General features: G+C 46.9%; 3 non-coding genes across 3 annotated transcripts; all 3 read left to right on the forward strand.

The window, feature by feature from the left end:
• The first annotated feature begins 7082 nt into the window (after window positions 1-7082).
• trnan-guu (transfer RNA asparagine (anticodon GUU)) lies at window positions 7083-7156 on the forward strand. Its single transcript has one exon. It is a non-coding gene; the product is annotated as a tRNA-Asn (tRNA).
• A 456-nt stretch (window positions 7157-7612) lies between these two features.
• Window positions 7613-7684, forward strand: trnaa-ugc (transfer RNA alanine (anticodon UGC)). The gene has a single exon. It is a non-coding gene; the product is annotated as a tRNA-Ala (tRNA).
• Window positions 7685-9646: 1962 nt separating this feature from the next.
• Window positions 9647-9718, forward strand: trnad-guc (transfer RNA aspartic acid (anticodon GUC)). The gene has a single exon. It is a non-coding gene; the product is annotated as a tRNA-Asp (tRNA).
• The last annotated feature ends 7614 nt before the right edge of the window (window positions 9719-17332 follow it).

Raw genomic sequence — 17332 nt, forward strand, 5'->3', positions numbered from 1 at the left:
ACAGGAGAACAGTGCAGCACCACTTCAGAGTCTGCTAAATCTTCCTGAGGGTCTTTTGCACTCAAACGGGGGTTTCATTTGCCTTTCTAGAGAGCCCACGAGCAGTTCTCTCGGAAAGTTTTCTTGGTCTTCCCGACCTCAACTTGACCTCCACCGTTCCCCTTAACTGTCATTTCTTAATGACATTACGAACTTATGAAACAGCCACCTGAAAATGATTTGCCATCTTCTTATAGCCTTCTCCTGCTTTGTGGGCATCATTTATTTTAATGTTCAGAGTGCTAGGCAGCTGCTTAGAGGAACCCATGATTGGTGATTGTTGGGACAAGGTTTGAGGAGTCAGGGTATTTATAAAGCTTTGAAATTTGCATCATCTGGCCTTTCCTAACGATGACTGTGAAAGAACCATAGCCCTAACAAGCTAATGAAGGTCTGAGAACTTGGTAAAGGTTATCTGAGAGCTCAAATCTCTTGGGGTGCCCAAACTTCTGCATGGTGCTCCTTTCCGTTTTCACTCTAAAATTGTACAAAACAAAAATAATATACGAATCTTGCTTAAAATGTTGAAAAGAATGTTTCATCTTCAACTTTATGACTTCTGGAGATCAATTCGTCTTCTACTCAATTATTCACAGTAACAGAAATTTTGACAGGGGTTCCCAAACTTTTGCACGCCGCTGTATGTTGTTCAAGCACCGATAGGTTGAGGTGTTCCGGATATGGAAAGAGGGATGTTAAACCAGTTACATTTATGGATGGAGGTATAGCACAGCTGTAGAGAAATTGTAAAGAGAGCCGCTCATTGTTGCACGTTTCCGCTTCTCAGTGCCTGTCGGTGCTTTCTGTCTCTTTGCTTGTATCAGGCTCTGTGACTCAGTGTTTCTATCCTGTTGGTCATATGTGTGTGCGTGTCTGTGCCTCTGTCTGTGTGCGGTGATCATGGGTTTCCAGTTTGGTGCTGTGGCGGTGTGCACGCCCCACTGCAGCTGGTGAGGATGGATGTGGAGCTGAGAGTGGAAACACACGCGTTATCGGAGGAGGAGTCTGGGCATTGGATTACAGAAAAGTACACCGAAACACAGCCGTGAATCCCACCAATGTACGGCAGCTGTGGCGAAGTTGAAATCACTGGTTTACCGGGTTGCTGCTGAAGGGTTAATTGAGAGAGGAGAGTGGACTGTTGCTGGGCTCATAATTCCCAGGTCGATGAAGCCAACCCGTGTCTTTCCCACACCCTGCCTCACCAACACCAGTGGACATCCGGTTCATCCACTGCCACTGACCCTTCATGTGTTTGCTTATCCAAGGCCCTGCTGCATGTATTTTGTCCACAGCCCGGGCAGTCTCACCAGTCATCCCCCTATCTGCCCCACAATGGATGAAGGATCCTGAAACACTACCGATTCCTTCCTGCCTTCAATCCCCATTTCCCCATCTCTCCATAACTCTGCAAACTCATTTGGAGCAACAATACGACATCTGCTCCGCCACCTCCACCCGACCGGCTACTCACCCAACTGAAGCTTCTTATTTTTGCAACCTGTTGCTTATCCGCCTTCCCTCTGCCAGGAACGGACGGTCATGCGTTCAACCATCAGGAAAAAAGGAATAAAAACAATCACCGTGGTGATGGGAAGAGGGCATTCGTCGAATTAACGTTGATGGAACCATTCATTACACCATTGCCGGTCTGCTCTGAGGGAACTGTCAGAGTGTTGTCGTAATTTCTCCATTTGGAAAAGATTGTCTCACTTTTTCAGACGCTATGTGCTTACGACTTGCTTTCAATTGTCGTGACATGGAGTTTTAAAATAAGGGGTTTCTGTCACAACTGAATAAACCTTGAGTTAATCCACAGCTAGAATCGTGTGTGCAGTTCTGGGCGCCCCAATATGGGAAGGATGTGATAGTGCTGGAGGAGCTTCAGAGGAGATTCAGCACGGGTGTTGAGTTGGCAGCTAACAGGTTGCTGCAGAGAGGTTATTTCAGGAAGCACATTGTTGCGTTGCTTAGCACATGCCCCAGATGTCCAGGAATTAAACTCTTCTGCAATTTGCGTTGTTCTTACCGATTTTCCAACTCGATCCTTTCGCACAATACTGTCGCGTCACATGTACGCAAATTCCACCTTCATCTCTCCGGCAAACATTTCAACCCCGAACACACCCGAAATGTGACCTTCATTCGCTCAGCAGCAAAGGCTCCGAACACTGCAATCTCTCCCCAGTCTTGCGGACCTTCTGGGAACCATTCGTGCAGCGGCGCTTCGGCACCACAGGACCAGCACTTCAGCACAGCGATACCGGGCAAATGGTCACAGCGAGCAGACAAACAGCACAATAATACCTCTGTATACAATGCGGAATCTGTACTTGGCGGAAAATATCTTTCACACTCAACCTCGTCATCCCATATGTGTTACAATTACACATTAGCCAGGGCCGTTACACAGTTATCAACTACTTATAACATCACACACTCAGGAAATACAAAATGAGATACATTGTGAGGAAAATCTTGCAACATTGCTGCATGTCAGACAGCAATGAATATCTGTGCAAAGAAAATATCTTCAGATAACAGAGGGAGTGAAAGAGGTGGTGATGGGGAACGGAACTTGTGGTCTGCTGGGCAGGGAGAGTGGTGTTTTGGATCTGTTACCCTTTCTGAGGGTGGCTGCTGGGTGTGCGGCCAGGAAGGAGCTGAAGGACGGAGTTCTCATGGGAAACTGCAGGGACAGAGGACAGGGTTCACTGCTGGACCTGTACACCTGGGTCGCTGGATTCACTGCACACGTGGGAGAGATCAGTTACAAATATGGACGAATCAGTTTCCAATACAACAGTGTGAAAGCTTCAAATACAGCGGCTTCCGGAAAAAGATTAGTCATGTGTGATCAAATCTACTGATATTATTTGGAAAAGAGAAAGCGCTGAGGTAATGCCGGAGACGTTGACGTATTTGTGTTAAATCGCCACAATATTTGCACTAGATGGAATAGTGTTGATATAATGTGTTTGTTCAAGTGACTGTAACTAAAAACAATGGTCAGGGGTATAACTGTGTCACTGGAGACTGACCCTCTGTATGAATGAAAGCCTGTTGGAATACATCAGCCCAGAGTGTCTGTCGGAGCTGTGGATTCCGGAGCAACAGGTCACAGCTTCTCCCTGAAATGGGATTTCCAGTATTTGGGCGGATACAAGACATTTTCTACTCTGGTTCCAGAGAATGTGAGTGGCAATGAGATCACCTCTCGTTTACTGAACTTCAGAAAGTGTCGACCCACTGCGGCTCCATGACAGGCTCTGAAGCGCAGCAAGGACGGGTGAAAACAGAACCACAATAGTGATAGTAGACCAGAGAGTTAGAAGGTAGACAGGAAATCCTGTGTCCGCAAAACGTACTCGAGGATGGTGTGATGCCACCCTGGTGCCAGGGTCGAGGATGCTCTGAGCGGTTGCAGAACATTCCCAGGAGGGAGGGTGAGCAGCCAGAAGTTGTTGCACACAATGGGATTAATGACACAGGCAGAAAAAGGATGAGGTCCTGCAGAGTGATTATCGGGAGTTAGGAAACAGGATAAAAAGGAGGACGTTAAGGGCAGTGATATCTGTATTACTCGTGGTGCCACGGCGATTGAGGGTAAGAACAGGGCGATATGGCAGACAAATTCGCGGCTGAAGAGTTAATGCAGGGGGAGGGTTTCACATGTGTGGACCACTGGGATCTCTGTGGGACAGAAGTGACTTTTACATGAGGGAACTGTTCCAGAGTCCAAAGATTTTTGGAAGGTGACCAATAATTATTGACTGTTATTAACATGACTTCCTCCAGTATAACTCAGAGGGTGTCCACAGTTGAAAAGAATGCAGCCTTTGACAGAGCGCGGCATCAACAAATGTTGAGAAAAGTGGAGTTAACGGGAACCAACAAGAAGACACTGCAAGGGTCAGAGTTATCTCCCGCGCAGTGTAAAGCTGTTGTAGTTGTCAGCTGCCCATCATTCCAGCCCCAGGACATCACTGCAGGATTTCTCCCCAAGGCTCAGCCACATTCAGCTGTTTCATCAACGTCTTTCCTTCCACCACAAGTGGCGATGATCACTGACCATTTCGTTATCTTCCCAATCCCCGCAAATGAAACATCCCGTTCCTGCGTGCACCAAGACATCCGGGGATGGGTTGACCATTCACAAGTCATGTTCTCGCAACAGAAGTTCCAGGCACTGACCATCACCGACAGGAGAGGGTACAACCATCCAACATCGGCATTCCTTTGTTTCACAATCACTGAGCCCCGAACATTAAAACCCCTGGTGTTAACCATTGACCAGAAACTAAACTGGGCCAGCGACAGAAACATCGTGACTCTTGTGAGTCGGAGTGCTCTGGGGAATTGTTAGAAACCTCTCCTCTGAGAGACTTGTCGGGAGTGTGAATTCATTTGAGGGTAAACTGTGTATCATTGAAAAAGTAGAGTTTTAATTGATTCACAGCTGATGTGAGTTACATAAACCTCTATTCACAGCTCATCGGCTGTTGCGGATGTCGACTCTCAGCTGAATAATTCCTCAGCGTTGTGAAAATGCAGTCTGTTGGAGGATGGGGACATCAGGTGGACGGAACAGGAACTGCAACGGAGGAGATATAAATTGAGCTCATCTGAAACTGCAAAAGATGAGACCCGCCACGTCAACACAGTCAGGGTTTAATTTCCGAGTAAAAATTCATACATATTTTTCAAAAATTGAGGTTGGTAATGAGGATAAGAGAGATTACCGTCACTTCTTGAAAGCATATCAGGGATATAATTCTCATCCCTCGTCTTTTCACGGACAATCAATGAACGGATCAACGCATTTTCCAGCTTTTACTCACTCTCTATTCCAGAACCCTACAGGAAACTGTATGCCTACAGATTCCCGACATGTCCCAGATGATGTGCTCACGCTGAGTGACGTCCGACTATTCACCGCTCGCTCGAGTCTATGTTTACCCTGTTGGATCTCTCTCCTCACACCCTCTCCATTCCCGACAGAGACTCTGTCCCCTTCTTCTGCACAGACCGATGTGATGTCTTCATTCCGAGTCTCAGTCACTCTCCCTATTCCACAAGAATATTCCCGCTTGTTCCTTGAGCGCGCGCACTGGACGTTGGAATTCCCTCTTCGGTCTCAGGCCACATTCCCTGTTCCCTCGGTGTTCAGACCTCCCATCGTTTCCCGATAATTCACTTCCAGTCCATGTACTCCTGTTCCAGTCCCATCGCCAACGAGAACGACTTCTCCCTGTCTACTCTTCCTATGTCTTTTGTCGCACCCCAATTACATCACGTCGCAATCTCCGCAGTTCCAAAGGGAACAACTTTTATAACGGAAGAGAGATCCTGGTGAATCTCCTCTGCACCCTCTCTCGCAAAATCTGGCCCTCCCTGCAGTGTGGCGGACGGAACTACACACAGCCCTGCAGTGTGGACCGACTCAAACTCTATCTTGGTTGGAAGAAAGTCACCCTGCTGTTAAATTCCCTGCACCACCTCATGAAGGATCTCCCTCGTTTGGATGCGTCACCCCATTATCTGCATTAGCTGTCACGTTAAGGGTCTCTGCACTTGAACATCAAGGCCTTCTCCACCCCCTTAATATTCATTAAAATACACTTGTGCAAGTCAGCGGAGAATTTAACGCACCGATGTCAGTCTCGCCCCTGTCTATGTCCGCCCTTGTATATCCAGTGTCGGGTCCAAACAGCCCATTAATACTGAGGTTTCTGGAAATTAGACATGACAGCAAAACATGTCCGATAACTCAGCAGATCACGCAGCGCCCATGGAGAAAGAAGACGGAAGTGTCAGGTCAATGCCCTTTTACAAGAAAAGAGGACATAAGCTCAGCCCCGCCAACCGAACTCAGTCTCTCCCACCTGATGAATCCAGGGTGCAAAAGGGAAGAAAACCCGCCGTCCTCACCCGCTGTGGACTGTATGTTACTCTAGCCCACACCAATGGCGTTCCCTGGTGAATGACGTCTGAAGCGGCACAGCAAGCCCGTCGGCTGATCAGAAAGGAGGAGGAGAGTGAAACCAGCCCGGCCGTCCCGCCCAGGCCACCCTGCAGATTCCCCCATTACAATCACTGCCTGGGCGCCGGGTCAGGATCCTGGAGCCCCGTCACTGAGAGCCCAGTGGGAACTCCCTCACCACACGGAGCGCAGCGGCCCAGGGAGGAGGCCCGGCACCACCTTCTCCAGGGCAACTGGGGAACGGCAATAACAGCTGCCCTGCTGCTGATGCCCACAGTCAGAGACTGAGAGCACACTGTGAGGTCTGGGGGTGTGGTGACGGGGTGAGAAAACCCTGTCCCGCTCTGACTGAGACTCCCTCCGTCCAGCTGCTCACATGGAGTTCAGGATGAAAGCTTATAGACCTGAAACGTTAACTCTGTTTCTCCACAGACTCCGCCTGGCCTGTTTCCAGCAGTTTCTGTTTATAGTTCAGTATCAGTCCTGTTTCTCTGACTTCGGGATCAGTGCTGTCCCCGTCCGTTCGGGACACACTGATCCCAGCCCATAGCCAATGTCCTTCTGGCTGCCGGGCTGTGGGGAGCGCGGTAGTCGTGGCCGAGTAGTTAAGACGATGGACTAGAAATCCGTTGTGGTTTCGCCGCGGAGGTTCGAATCCTGCTGAATCCGAGAGCAGCGAGTCCGGCCAAAGCAACCGGTGTAATTATGAGGGGCTGTTGCTTGTTTGGTCCCGGAGTGAAATTCCATGTAATAAATGGCACTGTTTTCACTGCTTTTCAAAGCTTCCGTTATGAAATTTGGACCTTGACCTGGAAATTCTCTCCGTTGCAGTGGGCCTGCTCACTCCTGACCCGGTTTCCGACCAGAAACGTTACCTCTGTTTCTCTCTCCACAGATGGTGCTCGACGTACTGAGTGTTTCAACTTTTTCTGTTTTATCTATTCCGTGACTCACTGATCAAAACCATTGATGCAGATTGTGAAAAGCCGGCTCCCAGCTCCGATCCCTGGTCACCGCCTCCAAACTCGGGAATGGACCATTCACCTGCTTTATTTAGGTTGTCTCTGTGGCGCAATCGATCAGCGCGTTCGGCTGTTAACCGAAAGGTTGGTGGTTCGAGCCCACCCAGGGACGCTGTCGATCTGGCAGCTTTTGCTGTGCGTGTCATTGTCAGCTGGGTAACATTACGCTGTCCGGAGGCGGGCGCTCCCTGCTGCTGCCTGACTAGGCTCAGTGGGAGCCCTCCCTGCGGGGTCTCACGTCCGGAGTCCTGATGTTGTGCTTCCCTTTCAAGGGGATGTGCGTGTTTCCTCCGGTGTCATCCTTGGACCTAACGGACTTGCCAGGTCTAATGTCTTGTTTTGATTTAATTCTAAATGGCATTTTCGCCAAAAGGTTTTTACGGCGTGTGGGGAGAGAGCAGAACAAGGGGTTGAACTTGGATGATGAGCCATGGTCGCACTGAATGGTGGAGCGGGAAGCGCCGAATGGCCAGCTCCAGCCTTGTTCTCTGTGTTCCAGTACCTCTGTTTTATGCTCAACGGGTGAGACCAAGAAACGAGCGTACTTCTGAAATTGTGGAGTGGCAGTGGGAATGTAGCTCAGTGGGAGACCGCATGCTTTGCATGCATGAGGTCCCGGGTTCAATCCCCGGCATCTTCATGCTGGAGATCTTGAACTTTGAACAAGTCCCTATAAATAATTCTTACTGACTTCAGAACGGACTCGTACTGTGAAATCCAAACCTGATGTTGTGTCGAGCCACAGAGAGCTGGAAAAGTGACATCTGACATGGATAAATCATCTGTGATATTGCATCGCCAACTCCCAGAGATGCGCCTCTTAACTTTACCTTGTCGAATACCAGCATGCATGCATTTAAGGTGAGAGCGGGTAAGCTCATAGGAGATGTGCGTTATGTTTTTTTTTACACAGAATGCGCTGCTCTGGATGGTGGTGGCAAAAGCGATGGAGGCGTCCAGGGGGCTCTTCGATAGGCACATGGATGTGCAGGGAATGGAAGGATATGGATATTGTGTAGGCTTAAGGGATGAGTTTATTTGGGTATTTGATTAGTAATTTAAATATTTCGGCACATCATTGTGGGTCGAATGTCCTGTTCCTGTGCTGCACGGTCCTATGTTCTCTGCTAGAGGAACTCAGTGGGTCAGGCATCATCTGTGGGGGGAAAGGAATTGCCAACGTTTCGGGCCGACAACCTGCGTCGGGGAGGGGGGGTCACAAAGAGACAAAGTGACTGCTGGCCCTTCAACGCTGAAGGAATTTAGCTTTTATGCTGTTACAGTGACAGGTTTGCGACATTAATGAGACCTCTGGCTTGCACAAAATGGTCCACCACGAGGTGTGGGTGAAGCCATTGCGTGGTGTCCCGCAGGGTGACTAAAGAATCCCCGGGTCATCCTCCACTGCATCACTTGCCGCATACAACTGATTTTAACGTATGCTCACACCTTAAACTTAAGCCTTCAAGTATTCGACATTTCTACCCTACGAAATATATCTGTATGCTTGCGCTATCTATGCCTCGCATAGTTTTATAAACTCCTATCAGCTCTCCTCTCAGCCCCGGACTCTCCAGGGAAAACAACACAAGTTTGTCCAATCTCTCCTAATAACTCATAGTCTCTAATCCAGGCAGCGTCCTGGTAAATCTCTGATGCAGCCTTTCCAAAGCCTCCATATCCTTCCAGGAATGGGGCGACCACATGTGACCTAGTTTGCTATGGGAATATCGACAGCGTGAGAACCGGAAGCTGTAATATCCGTTCATCAATTTACTGGGAAAGGTGAGGGACGGAAATTGCTTCCCTGACCCATAGACCTGCTCACAGTAAGTGATAATTAATGAAACGGCGATGGGATCGCTCTAACCCTCACTCATCGAACGAAATGAATTCAGCAAGTTACCCACGGATTAGCATAAGTAGAGAACTCGAGACCTCTGAAGATCGTTGTTCTGTGAGATATTTACTTGTGACAGTCCCGATGTCGGGAGATTAAAACTCTGGAACCTGCAATGGCAGGGAATAGAACCAGGGTCAACTGCTTGGGAAGTAGCTATGCTCACCACTATACCACCATCTCCTCACTAATGCGCAGGCCATTCGGGAACTGAACCGTCGCTAGTGCTGTTTGACTCTGTGACTCAATCAACAGTCCCAGATCTGCTTTCTGACGCGTCATTCCTCATTCGACTGCAGTCCCTGTTCCGTCCAGTTGATGTCGCCACCCTCCAACAGGCCGGTGTCACACAGCGCGCGGTGATGATTCAACCCGGACCGGATGATGTGAGAGTCGATCCTGAAATGGTCGAAGAGCGACAAATCCTTTCCTGCCTCTCTCATCAGTAAATGGGAAAATAAATCCTGATTAGAAATATCCTTTTCAACCACATGCAGTTAGGCCCTAATGGGAGCCCCACCGGCCGGTCCTTGAACACAATAAGTGACTGTTTCACTGGCGAGTCCTGAGACCTCTCCAGTCAGACAGTGAGGAGGGTGTCTGAAAGGAGCCGGTTTTGCTGTCAACGAACACATTCGAGATGAATCTGTGACTTCTCCTGTACCCTGACAACCGAATAACAGGCTACATCCTTCCATTGGTTCCTCGTTAGTATAGTGGTCAGTATCCCGGCCTGTCACGCGGGAGACCGGGGTTCAATTCCCCGACGAGGAGATGTTTATTTCTGTTTCCAAAGTGTCCTAATCCTTACGTTGACAGCTTGCTTTTCTCCACGGCTGCTGCCTGGCCTGCGGATTTCCTCCCACTTTCAAGATTTTTATTAATTCCAAATAAAAGGTACAGAGTACATGAAACAAAAAAATCAAAATATTACAAAAAAGATTGTACTGAATCATTATGTTTCATATTAATAAACAAAAATGATAACCAATTAGTATTGATAAGTTGGAATAATTTTATTTAAAAAATATCTAACCCCACTACCAAAACCAAAGCTATTTAGTAACATCCTAAACACATAATAATATTGGCCAATATCTCTCCTTTAAGCGCCAAATCAGTGGTTTTGAAATAGTTCAAAAAAGGTCGTAATAATATTTGGAAGTTCAGAATAGATCCAGAAATAGAGCAACGGATCTTCTCTAAGTTTAGATATGACATAACATCGCGTAACCATTGAGCATGAGTGGGGGCAGTAGTTTCCTTTCGTTTAAGCAATACAGCCCTCCTGGCTATAAGAGAAATGAAGACCAATATGTGTAAGTCAGAAGTCTCCAGAATTATATATTTTTCTTCAACAATCCTGAATAATGCAGTTAAAGGATTTGGCTTAAAATTTATATTAAACAGTATAGAAAAGGTTTGAAATACCTCTATCAAGTATTTTTCCAGACTCGGACAAGACTAAAACATATGAATTAAAGAAGCCTCTCCATTATTGAATTTGTCACAATAAGGAAATATATCCGAATAGAAAGGCGATAACTTGTCTTTGGACAGGTGAACTCCATGGACCACTTTAAACAGAAGGAGAGAGTGACGCGCACATAATGATGAAGTGTTAACCAGTTTAAAAATTTGATTACAAGTTTCTTCATAAATTGAAATCTGCAGACAATGATCCCCAGCATTTTTTTTAAAATTTTGTCTAAAGGGACCTTATTCGTTACTGATAACTTACCATAAATCATAGATATTGAAGCATCATAAAAATGCTTCAAATTAAAAATTACATCTAGGAATTTCTTAAGAGGACTTATAGGGAAAGTATGTACTTGAGATCGGAGAAAGTCTCTAATTTGCAAATATCAAAAAATGTGAGTTTTTGGCAAATTATATTGTTGACAATTGTTCAAACGTTAAGAAATTTCCTCCAACAAGCAGATCCTGAAAACAATAAATGCCCAATCTATCCCATTCTTTAAAAACTATATCAGTTATAGAAGGTTTTTAAAAAATCAAAAATGGGACTAGTCAAAGAAAATCTCAATAAACCATAATATTTTCTAAATTGTAACCAAATTATTAAAGCATGTTTAACCACCAAATGATCAGTTAATTTATTTATTGATAAAGGAAGTGAAGAGCCAGGCAAAGAAAAAATAGAATTTTTTTTAGCAGAATTAGCTTCCAAAGAAATCCATATTGGACAGACCACATGATTAATATAGTGGAACCAAAAAGTAAGATTTCGTATATTGACTGCCCAGTAATAAAACCTAAAATTGGTTGAAGCAAAGCCTCTATATTTTTAGCTTTCTGAAAATGAACTTTCTTTAATCTAGGATGTTATTTTGCCATATGTAAGAAGATATAAATGAGTCAATAAAATGAAAAAAAGGACAGGAATAAAAACAGGCAAAACCCGAAATAGATACATAAATTTGGTAAAATATTCATTTTAATAGAATTAATGAGGTCAATCAGCGATATAGAGAGGGGTAACCAATTTGGTAAGATCCTTTTCACATAATTCAGTAAAACAAGAAAGTTCTCTTTAAATAAATATTCATAATTTTTGGTAATAGTTACAACCAAATAGATAAAATGATTTATTACAATTTTAAAAGGAAGATTAATATCGAATGACATCAGATTGTTCAAAGGGAAAAGTTCTCTCGTGTGTAAATTCAGTTGATATCCTGAAAATTGGCTAAAACAGGAAAGTAAAGAAAGAAGAGAAGGTCAGGAAGTCTCAACATCAGAAATGAAGAACAGTAAATCATCAGCACAGAGCGAAACTTTATGGGTGGTACCTCTCCTAAAGATACCGGCAATCTCTGTAGATTCTCGAAAAGCGATAGCTGAAGGTTCAAGGACCAGGTCAAATAGCAACGGACTCAAAGGACACCCCTGTTTAGTTCCGCGTGGGAGTTTAAAAGGTGCAGAAAGTTGAAAGTTAGTAAGAATACGGGAAGAAGGAGATAAATAAAGTAATTTAATCCATTAAATAAAATCGGGCCCAAAGTTAAATTTCTCTAAGCTTTTAAATAAGTAACTGCATAAGACCCGGTCAAAGGACTTCTCGGCATCTAGAGAAATCACACATTACGATATTCCCGTAGAAGGAGAATAATTAATATTCAGTAAAGGACGAATATTAAAATGGGAATGACGGTTTTTGATAAAACCCGTCTGATCATCGGACAGAATTAATGGTAAAATATTTTCTAATCTACGAGCCAAAACTTTAGATAAAATTTTAACATCAACATTCAGTATAGAAATTGGTCTGTATAAAGAACAATCCGTTGGGGTTTTATTCTTCTTAAGAATAAGTGAAATGAAAGCTTCATAAAAAGTTTGTGGTAATCTTCCTAATTTAAAAGAATCCGATAAAACAGAACTTAAATAAGGTATAAGCAGTGAAGAGAAAGCCTTATAGAAATCTCCCTGAAATCCATCAGGTCCCGGTGTCTTTCCAGAGTGCATTGACCGTATAACCTCGGCGATTTCCTCACGAGTAATGCATTTATCTAGTTGTTTTCGGTTATCAGCAGAGAGTGTAGGAATGTTTAATTGGTCGAAAAAGTTGTACATTACAGTATCATCTTTAAGAGAATCAGAACTATAAAGTTTGGAATAGAATTCTCTAAAAGCATCATTTATTACTAAATGATCTATTGTATTTTCTCCATTGGCTTTGCGAACTTTTTTTAATCTGCCGTCTTGCTATAAAGGTTTTTAATTGATTAGCCAATAATTTACCTGTTTTATCTCCAAGGACATAAATATTGAGTTTTATATTTTAAGAGTTGATTTTCAATTGGATATGTTAAAAAGGAGGTCGTATTTAGTTTTGATTTCAAATCGCCTTTTATATGAAGTGTGATCTGGATCCAAGGTATATTTTTGCTCTAGAAGTTTCAATTGATTGTCTAAATCAATCCTCTCTGTATTAGCTTTTTTCTTAACGCTTGCCGCGTAAGAAATAATTTGTCCTCTAATAAAGGTTTTAAAATATCCCATACCATAAGACTAGAAGTCTCCCTTGTGGTATTCTCCTTAAAACAGAAAGTGATATGTTTCTCTAAAAATTTTTAAACATCTTTTTCAGATAACAAATTTAGATGAAAACGCCAGGATCTGTTTACTTGAGGGAGTCTGGGGAGATTTAAAGATAAAAACACAGGAACATGGTCTGAAAGAGCTATCTCTTTATATTCACAGGACCGGATTGTTGAAATTATTTGACTATCAATAAAAAAAATCAATCCTGGAATATGTGTGATGAACATGAGAAAAAAATGAATATTCCCTGTCTTCTAGACGTAAAAAACGCCAGACGTCAGTAACACCAGTTTTCATTAAAAATGATTGAAGACATAAAGCTGATTTATTAAGAGCTGCTGGTTCAGTAGATGACCGATCTAACCTTGAATCGAACCAGCAATTAAAATCTCCTCCTAGAACCAGAGAGTAATGATCCAAATCTGTAAAAAGTGCAAAAAATGGTTCAAAAAATCCTGGATCGCCCGTATCGAGAGCAGAAATCTTGGCAAATACCACTAGTGTATAATCTGGCTTCCCTGATACTGCAGAAAACGACCGTCAGTGTCCTCTATAACCTTATGTTCAACAAATGAAACAGTGTTGTCGGGAAAGATTGAAACCGCCCCCCCCCCAGATTTAAGTGGAAAGAGGAATGATATTGCATCCCCCTCCATCGGCCGTAAAAGCGTAAAGTATCACAATTGCGTGTATTAGTTTCTTGTAAAAAATCATTGAGGATTTGAGCTTTTTTATTGTCAGCAACAATCTTGTTTCACTCTGCAGGAGGGTTTAGTGTTTCAGCATTAAAACTCATTGAATTAATCACCCAATGCATTTTAATATTGTTCAACTGTGAGTAATACAATCCAGTGCGGCGACCCACCTCGGAGGCAGGCGAACCGGCGCGGAGATCGGCGCGCACGTCGGCGGGAATACCGGCACAAAATGACGCTGCACCTTCTTCTTCAACGGCGAGGAGAGAAAGCCCGCGCACCTCTGACGTTATGTCCGCCCGGCGAGGGCGGGAACCTGAAAGCCAGCGCGGCAAAGTTTTGAATCAATCACTCTGGAGTGCGACCCGCAGACTGCGTGTGATGACTTCTAGCTCGGTGCGTAGCCCGTCGCCTCATTGCTGACCTCGACTGTGCAAACGGAATTTGGACCGAAGATGATCAACTCTTCATCTGTTCACACAGTTTCGCGGAAACTGCCACCCATCTGGACGCTGCGACCACGCGTGTGTTTGACCAAGCAGAGGCCCAGTTCCAGATTCGGCAGATATCTTCTGATTCCACGCGTTACTATTACGTGGTGAGTTCTCTCGACCAGGAGACAGCCGCCCAGGTTGAGGATTTCATACAGTCGCCCCCGGAGGAAAGCAAGTATGCAGCATTCAAAGCGCTGCTCATAAGGACCTTCGGCCTTTCACGGTGCGAGCGGGCTGCCCGCTTGCTGCAGCTGGACGGTTTAGGGGACAGGCCGCCGTCAGCATTAATGAACGATATGCTGTGCCTGGCTGAAGGACACAAGCCCTGCCCCATATATCAGCAGGCTTTCCTTGAATAATTTCCCGAGGACAGACATCTGCTACTGGCTGACGCGGATTTCAGTGACCTCCGGAAAGTGGCGGCCCGGGCAGAGGTGCTGTGGAAAGCCAAGAGGGAAAGCGGACGTCCGTCGGTCAGATTACCAAGCCACACGCCCAACGGCAGTCCAGATCAAGCCCGGCAACGGAGCGCACACAACCCAGCGGCAGGAGTGAGAAGGCCAAGGAACAGTCGTGTTTCTACCACCAGCGGTGGGGCGCAGAAGCCCGCCGGTGTCGACCGCCCTGCGAGTTCACGGGAACGCCAAGGCCAGCCGCCACTAATAACTACGGAGGCTGACACAAGGACAACCTCTTGTACGTCTGGGACAAACAGTCCGGACGCAGCTTCTTGGTCGACACTGGAAAGAAAATCAACTTCTTACCCCCAACGGGGTACCACACCCGCAATAGGGAGCCGGGAACCACCCTGAGGGCCTCAAACAGCAGCAGGATATGGACCTACGGCACCCGCAGAGTCTCGCTGCAGTTCGGCCCCAGCCGGTTCACATGGGACTTCACATTGGCCGCCGTGGCCCAACAGCTCCGGGGGGCGGACTTCTTGCGAGCTCACAGCCTTCTGATTGACTTGCAAAGGAAAAGACTTGTACATGCCAAGAACCCCAAGACATTCTCCCTGGGTGAAGTCAAGTTGCCGGCCCCACACCTGGACTCCATCACGCTGTCGGACAATGAATTCACCTGCATCCTAGCGGACATTTTACCGATTCTGGCACCGCAGTTCACGGCTGCCACGCCCAGACACGGTGTACAGCACCACATTGAGACCAAGGGACAACCCCTCCAAGCCCGCGCACGAAGGCTTCTCTCGGACAAGCTCCGTCTGGCGAAGGAGGATGGAGGAATTGGGGATCGTACGGATGTCAGACAGCCGGTGGGCCTCCCCCCTGCACATGGTGCCCAAAGCAGCTGTGGGCTGGAGACCATGCGGCTACTACCGCAGGCTGAACGAGGCTACAATCCCAGACCGCTACTCCGTGCAACACATACGGGAATTTGCAGCAAACTTGCACGGGGCGAGCGTCTTTTCCAAAGTGGACCTCGTTCGGGGATACCATCAAATCCCGGTACACCCTGAAGACATCCCCAAGACAACACTCATCACCCTGTTCGGCCTGTTCGAGTTCCTCCGAATGCCGTTCGGCCTGAAGAATGCCGCACAGACGTTCCAGAAGTCAAATGGATGCGGTGGGACGCGACCTGGACTTCGTGTTCATATGTTTGGACGACATCCTCATATCCAGCATTAATAGTCAGGAGCATCTGTCCCACCTCCACCAGCACTACTCACGCCTGAGTGATTTTGGCCTCACGATCAACCAGGCCAAATACCAGTTCGGACTCTACTCCATCTACATCCTGGGCCACAGGATTACCAAAGACGGGGCAAAACTCCTGCCCTCCAAAGTAGACGCGATCCCCAACTTCCCCCGGCCCAACACCGTCAAAGGCCTGCAGGAGTTTGTTGGTATGGTCAACTTCTACCACCGTTTCCTCCCCTCAACAGCCCGTATCATGCGCCCTTTATTCACCCTGATGTCGGGTAAAGGCAAGGACAATACTTGGGACGAGGAGTTCGTGGCCGCATTCATTCAAGCCAAAGAAGCCTTGGCAGACGCCGCGATGCTGGTGCACCCTATAACGGACGTTCCAACCACCCTCACAGTGGCCGCATCCAACACGGCAGTCGGTCGGGTGCTGCAGCAGCTCATGGAGGGGCGCTGGAAACCCCTGTCGTTTTTCAGCAGGCACCTGCGGCAACCCGCTCAAGTACAGTGTTTTCGACCGGGAGCTGTTGGCACACTACCTGGCAATCCGACATTTCAGGTACTTCTTAGAGGACAGGCTGTTTAGAGTCCACAAACCGTTGACCTTGGTGTTCACGAAGGTGTCCGATACCTGGTCGCCCGCTAGCAGCGACATCTCTCCTATATCTCGGAGTACACGATGGACATCCAGCATGTCTCGGTGAAGGACAACGTCGTGGCTGACGCAATCTCCAGACCATCTATCCAGGCTCTGTTCCAGGGGGTGAACTATTGCAGCACTGGCGGAGGCGCAGCAGGCAGACAACGAGTTGCCCAGCTACAGGACTGCAGTCTCGAGTTTGCAGCTGCAGGACTTCCAAGTAGGCCCAGGTGGGAGGAACCTCCTGTGTGACGTGGCACCGGCCAACCTTGCCCCCATCGTCCCAGCAGCCTGGCGACGGCGAGGTTTCGACTCCATACACGGTTTGGCTCACCCATCCAGCAGGAAAACTGTCCGGATGGTCTCCAGTAGGTTCGTGTGGCACGGCCTTTGCAGACAGGTCAGTGAATGGGCCAAAACGTGCGTGCAGTGTCAAGCAGCCAAGGTGCAGCGGCACACTAAAGCTCCGCCGCAGAAGTTCGACCCAACCCACCTGAGGTTCGACCAAATTCATAAGGATATCGTGGGGCCCCTTCCAGTGTCGAGAAGAGCGCGGTACCTCCAGCTATTCTAGACCGGTTCACGAGATGGCCAGAGGCGGCCCCGCTCACTGACACTTCCGCCGATTCCTGAGCCCAAGCGCTGATCGCAACCTGGGTAGCACGGTTCGGGGTACCGACCCACATTACCTCCGTCAGAGGCGTCCAGTTCACCTCCAGCCTGTGGTCGGCCGCGGCCAGCCTGTTGGGAACATGGTTACACAACACAACTGCCTGCCACCCACAGTCGAATGAACTGGTGGAACGTTTCCACGGTCACTT

Source organism: Pristis pectinata, chromosome 17 (genome assembly GCF_009764475.1).
Source record: "Pristis pectinata isolate sPriPec2 chromosome 17, sPriPec2.1.pri, whole genome shotgun sequence".
NCBI classification, from domain to species: domain Eukaryota; kingdom Metazoa; phylum Chordata; class Chondrichthyes; order Rhinopristiformes; family Pristidae; genus Pristis; species Pristis pectinata.